We start from the raw sequence: 5,569 nt of genomic DNA, 5'->3' as shown, positions 1-5,569 counted from the left end.
GAAATGACAACAACGACGTTAGCGTGGGGCGGCCGTAACGGGACCCGCCGGCTCCCGTCCGCACCTCCGCGACCCAAAATTGCGGGGAGGGGGGGGGGGATTGGGCACGGGGACAGGGGTGCGCCAAAGCCCCTTCCTCGGTCATCGCTGTCGTTACGATTCCCGGTGCGACGAAGGAGTCATTTGACAGTGTTCCGCGGTGACGAGCACCGGGAAGGCGATCGCTCTGAGGTTACTTCGCTCGTCGCCTCTGTCATCCGCTCCTTCCCAGCCCGGGGAGGTGGGAAAGCGGGAGGGGCGCGGGGCCGGAGCCGACGGCTGCAGGCACGGGGACCGGGATGCCCCCGAACCCTCCGCCGCCGCATCTCTGACAGGAGCCGGTGTCTCTGAGAGGGGGCACCCGTAGGGACCGACACGCGGATGGGCGCGGAGCGCGTCTCCCTCCCGCCCGCGATAAGCGGCAGATAAGGGCCGGCAGCTAGATAAGGCTGCTGCCCCGCCGTCGGATGTTTGCCCACAAACCTCCCTCGGGCTCCCCCGGCGGAAAGCGAACGGAAAGGAGCGGGGAGAACGGGGCCCAAACCTGCTGCCGGCTCCGGGCCGGGCGGGATCCAGCGCCGAGGGGCAGCGGCGGCGGCGGGCGGTGTATAAATGGGAGAGAGGAGGCGCCTCTCGCCGCCGGGCCGGGAAAGTGCAGGCGGAGCGGCCCTGATTGGGCTCCGGGCGCTGAGCAAACAGCGGCTCCGCGGGAGCTGCGGGCGGGCGGCCGGGGGGGCACCGCAGCGCTCAGGGCCGGGCAGGAGAAGGGGGGGCGGGGGGGGCCGCGCTCGGCGGTGTCGCTGCCGTTAACCCTTCGTTCTGCTCCTTAGCATCAGAGCGCTACGAGGGGGAACGCGTGCTCCTCCCCGGCCGTCAGGTGAGGCCAAAGCCGTGTGCGAGCCGGCGGCGGTGCGCATTTCTCCGCTGCTTCTTTCTCATTCTTCTTTATTTTCTCCCTCTCTCTCCCCCCTCCGATCCTCTTATCTCAGCTGTGTACAAACTGATAGCGGGAAAGTGAGTGGAAAATTAAAATAACGGCGTTGCCCCGAGGTTATCGCCTGCGGATCTGTCGGCGTCGCTCCGCGAAGGGCGGGGGCGGGGGGGGGGAGGGGGGCGAGAACCTGGGGGGCAGCGTGGGGGAGCGAGTGGGAACGTTCCTCTGTCGGATTGTGGCAGTGAGGGCGTCGCGGCTTTCCTCCGGGCTCTGTGTGGGTAGTGATGTTCTCCTGCTCCTGGATTGGGAGCTTTATTTTATTTGTCTTTTATTTTATCTTTTTTTTTTTAATTGTTACCGTTTTATTTCATTTCATTCCGTCGTTATTTCTTTTTACCTTTCGTTGTTTGTTACAACGGGCGTAATAATACGTGGAAAATAACCTTTACAGGGCAGCGATCCGCTGATCTCTCAACACCCCGCGCTCCCTCCCGCACGTCTTTGCCACGTAAAACAGTTTTTCTTTCTCCCTCCGTGTTCGTTACCTGCGGGGGAGCCCCGAGGGCGATACGGACGCCGCCTCTCCCCCCCCACGCCGCCTTTCCCCCCCCCCCGCCCCAACACCGATCCCCGTCCCGAAACGCCGCCGGCCCCACGCTCCCTTCGGCTCGGGCCGAGCCCCGCGGGGCACCGACCCCCGGCACAGCTCTGCCACCCGCCGCCCTGCTGCCGCGAGCTCCTCGTGACCTCACTCCGTGCCCAAATCGCGCTCTTCTGACGTAACGGTGAGCCCCCAAACGAAACCAATCAACCCCAAAGCCCACAGCCGGACGTTGCAATCCCTTAGGGCAACCCCACCGAGCGCACCTCATCGCGGGGAGGGCCGGGCAGGGCCGGGCCGGCTGCGAGGGGTCACTTTGGGGACCGTCGCGCTCTGCCCGGGCCGTGTTTATGTAACGCGATGTACTTGAGCGGCGCGGGGAGTGAGTGGGGCCGGGCCGATAACGCAGCGCCCCGAGCACCGACGTGCCGCCTTGCGCGCCCCTCCGCTCCTTATCCCAGCGCCTTAAAATACGCTGTTATCGCGGCCACCCCCCGCGCTGGGACATCGGGGCCGGCCTTATCGCCCGGGCAGCGGCGGGGCGGGGAGCGGGCGCTCTGTCCGTCCCCTCGGATCCGACGGTTGGCGGAACTCTCCCCCTGCAAGCCCACAGCGGTTCGAAGGGATCTTGACGCGTTCCCTTCTCCCTATCGATGAGCGCTGCCAAGGCCGGAAAGAACATTTCGTTTTCTGCTTCAAAAACCTGCGGGCAGCGCTGCGCTCCCGTTCCTGCGCTAAGAACCACCGCGGGGGCCTTCCGCGGGGCGAAACCACCGCAGCCGTCCGGCCACGGCCTCGGCACCGCCTTCACCTCTGCTTTTGGCTTTTGGCTTCGGCTTTTTTGTTGTTTCTATTGACAGCACGACCAGCAACGGGAGTCCCATTGGAAACAATGTTCGTGAGGATTTACGGGAGAGTCTGAAATAAATATGCAAGTTTTATACATATATATAAATACATATATAATATATATATTATATGTGTATATATATACATAATATGTATATACATACGTATATATATACATAATTTATATATATACACATATATAATTGCATCTTCTATATGTACACGCACGAAATATATAAAAATATATACACACTCACATATATATACACACATATATGTGCGTATATATATAAGTATATATACACTGTGTATATATATGTATATATATGTACACTGTGTGTATATAGAGATATATAAGTATATATACGCACACGAAAGTTGCAATCTGACTTCAGCAAACACCCCCCCCCCCAGCTCCGAACCAACAGATTTCTGATTGCCGTTCCATGAGCAGTGTCACAGTTGGGGGACTCCGTTGCTGCTCGTCTGGAAGCGTTGGGATCTCTACCGGGGGCCGCCCGACCCGTTCTGTAAATTGAAGTCTCATTCGATTGATGAAAAAAAAAATAAAAATAAAAAGAGAATAGAAACAAACCAAAGCCGCCACATCGCAGCGGGAGGATCTCAGCGGAAAACCCATTTTTAAAATAATCTTTATTATAATTAAGAAGTGCGGATGCGGCGGGGCACCCTCGCCCTTCCCCCACCCCTCACTCCCCCTTATTTTTTTTACTCCTTTTCTCTTTCCCCTTTATCCCGCCCCAGGTGCTGCCGGCCCCGCGGCACAGCCCCGCGCAGATCCCCGCGCAATCGCCGCCGTTCCCGTCCCGTCCGCGTCCCCGCGGCAGCGTTTGTCCGTTCGCTGCGCAAAGAATCGGCGCTTTTCGATTGCTTTAGGAAGGCGATGGTCTGCGTGTTACTGGCGCATCGAATTTATTGCTGATTACTGGAGGACGTCGGGATTTTCGGATAATAAAAAAGAGCGATCGGAAAGTCCCAAAAGATGCTTATGGCCGGGAGGCTGCACTGTGCCTTCCCATTGCCGCTGTCGGAGCGTTGTAAAGGGTCACAGATGAGTGCATCTGAAGGTGTGAACTGCTCTGTTTCAGCCCCGACGCGAGTGCAGACGGGTGTGCATAGGGGCTGGCTTTGCGCGCTGTCATCAGTTCCTACGTTTATCACCCCCGATGATAAAACTCAGGGAAGAAATTAAAGATTTAGCACAGCGGTGGCTGAGTAGGTGGGAGTCATCCCGATGGCTCTGTTGTTCTTTTCAGCATTCATAACACTGGCAGGGTGTAACCAGTCCTCAGGAGCTGGACTCCGCGATCCTTATGGGTCCCCTCCAACTCGGGATGCTCGATGGTTCTGTGACCCATCCGCTGGAATATGCACAGCGACTATTTCCAAGGAGAAAAAGGATGTAGGCATCTCTGAGTGTAACAGCATCGGCTGTGTACCAAGATGCCTCCGGGGGTTTGTAAGCAGGACGGCATCCGGGTCCTGCACTGAGCTGTTATTCAGAACGATCAAACAGAAGTTCAACCACGCACGACTGCAATACCTAGCTGTGAAATAAAGCAATTTAAAAATAAAAAATAAAAATAAAAAAAAGCTTTTACTTATTAGAGATTTACGTGCATTACTTGCTTTTGCTGCAAGCCCTGCAGAAATCCACGCGTTCGGTGGGGCAAGGTGGCTGCTCCCCGTGTTTCACGCTGGGCTCTGTCAGGTTACCAGCACCTCTGTGGTGCAGGTGCCGGGCAGCTGCATGGACACTGAGGCTGTGCAGGAGGATGGGGATGGACAGAGGGAAGTGAGGTGGCAGCAAAGGTTCATACTGATATTCGGTTCTTACATACTGTGTAGGGCAATGCTCTCTAAAGCAGATGTAATTCAGCCCAAACCTAGACTTCAAGCCGTACCCTTCAGGTTCTCCCTACAGAAGCAGTCACTGCTCGCCTCTCAGACCCTGCCTGTTGCTGTGCTCATTTTCCTATCTTCTCAGTTTGGCTTTTGAGAGCTTCAGCAGAATTGTTGAATGACATTTCCTTCGGTGAGGCTTTTCCAAACAAATTAACTTCAACTCTGCTTGCAAGAAATAGAAAAACATATTTTGCTGGTGCCTGCCTGGAACCATGCGTGCCTGCGAGGTCCAGAGGGCGACACCTCTTCCACAGCATTTCCTTTAATACACCCATAGAGGAGAAACTAATGGCTGGGAGCTGTGCCTACGAGAAAGTTAAAAACATTCTGTACAAAAATACATTGACCGAAGCCAAGCGTTTGGGCTGTCAGAACACAGAGCTGACTTGGGTGCATCTGCAGAGAGGGTCAGAAAGCAAACGGTTCAACCTGAGCTGGAAAGGGAGCACAGAGGGATGGGGTGATGGGCCCCTCGCTCAGCGGAAGGAAGGAGAGCTGCCATGGGTCCATCCCACTCTTTGCATGAAGGCAGAATCCAGCAGCCCTACAACTGCACTTTGCTAAAAGGAACAGCAGTACATCTCCGATGTGGTATTCAACATTAAGAGGGTTCCCAGTATCTGTCAGTGTGGATGTCAAAAATACGCTGTTTAGTGGACTAAATTGTTTTATCAGCCCTCCTTTTGGAAAGCAGAATCCTGCTGAGTAAAGCTCAAGAAGTAAATAAACCTCACCATTGAGGACCTGGCTCCAGTGGGAGTTTTGCTGGAGAAGGGCCTGTAAGAATTGACCTATTTAATTAAAATGTAACAGCATGCATTTTCCTTTACATCACTACACTCTAGTGTCAGCCTTAGGGTTGCAGATCTGTTAAAGCTGAGCAGAGTATCCCATCTGGGGTCCCCCCTCTTGGTTGAAAAGAAAGCGAAAAGATGCTCTTAGGGAAATGTGTTAACGATTAAAAATAAACATGATGGTCTAAATGAACACTACTGACAGTATTAAAAAGGATGGTTTAATTATTTTGGTTGATGTCGGTTAATCATTTTGGGGCCACCAAGCTCTTAAACCGGGGTAATTTATTGACTGCAATATAAACTGGATATGTGCCATATTATTCAAGAAAAACAATACACTGCAAAAACAATACGGAGAAGAGGTAATTTGTACAGAGTTCATGAGACAATTATATCATCTAAGTACGAAACTGACTCACTATG

The 5,569-nt window shown here is 54.2% G+C and overlaps 1 protein-coding gene across 1 annotated transcript in view; it reads right to left on the bottom strand.

The window, feature by feature from the left end:
- The window catches only part of GATA6 (GATA binding protein 6), an 18,398-nt gene extending 17,737 nt beyond the window's left edge, over window positions 1-661 (bottom strand). The window contains exon 1 of the mRNA XM_021387875.1: window positions 584-661. The gene's annotated coding sequence lies outside the window, so the exon portion shown is untranslated. The remainder of the gene's footprint in view (window positions 1-583) is intronic.

Source organism: Numida meleagris, chromosome 2 (assembly GCF_002078875.1).
Source record: "Numida meleagris isolate 19003 breed g44 Domestic line chromosome 2, NumMel1.0, whole genome shotgun sequence".
NCBI classification, from domain to species: Eukaryota; Metazoa; Chordata; class Aves; order Galliformes; family Numididae; genus Numida; species Numida meleagris.
The sequence above is the reverse complement of the archived record's forward strand: the minus strand, read 5'-3'. Positions and strand labels throughout refer to the sequence as shown.